This window comes from Fulmarus glacialis, unplaced genomic scaffold (genome assembly GCF_000690835.1).
Source record: "Fulmarus glacialis isolate BGI_N327 unplaced genomic scaffold, ASM69083v1 scaffold14379, whole genome shotgun sequence".
NCBI lineage: Eukaryota > Metazoa > Chordata > Aves > Procellariiformes > Procellariidae > Fulmarus > Fulmarus glacialis.
This window is the reverse complement of record NW_009232717.1, coordinates 1-884: the sequence shown is the minus strand read 5'-3', so window position 1 is coordinate 884 and position 884 is coordinate 1.

Genomic DNA, 884 nt, shown 5'->3' with positions numbered 1-884 from the left:
ACCTGAGGGAGAGCTGTACCCACACCTATTTCAGCGCCAACCAGTTCAGCGCCGCACGAAAACCCAGGCAGAAGCACCCAGGACCTGAGCACAGCATTGATTTCTCTCTTATCGTAGACAAGCGCGTCTCAGCCGCTTCATGCAGTGCCCAGTTTCCAGCCCAGGGCTCCTTCCAGCTCAGCGGGGATGTTCTCCATCCCGTCGTGCCTCCTACACCTTTAAAACACATTCCCAACCAGCCTGTGTTCATTTATCCACGCATGAAAAGAAATTTCTTTAGCCCTTTTTTCCCCCTGATGTCCCTTCTCCTGGTTGCATTTTAAGAAGAATTGTTCCCTTTGTACAACTGGCCTTCCTTTCTTCCAAAAAATTACTAGCCCAAATCTGCAAAAAATGACACCGACGCAAGGGTACAGCCCAGGGGAAGGAAACGACTGACCAGGACACGTGGGTCTCCCAGTTCCCATGCTGGTGGTTCCCAGCTCAGACGCAACTCGGCGGAGTTTTATTTGTACTCGGATGCAAAACAGACGGTGCTTACCGCTGCAGACGCCAGGTATAGATGTGAAATTTCAACGTAAGAGCACCAGAATTAGCCAAAGCCTAACAAAATCAGTCCAAAATTAGGTTGTTCACACCACCTATCAAGCTCACTGTCACTTAACTGTCTTCGAGCAACGGTGCACAGACTTGCTGACAACGTGGCATGGGGACAAGATCTCATTTTTGGCGATACCAGAGCGGTGTGATGACACCTCTGCTCTGCATACCTGCCAGAAGGTGAAAAACCTACTATGGGCATCTTTAAAAGCAGAGCTCAAGTATTTGGTCTGCTTGAGGGCTGAAAAAAGCGAATACAGTAAGAGGGAGCTTTGAAAGAGAAC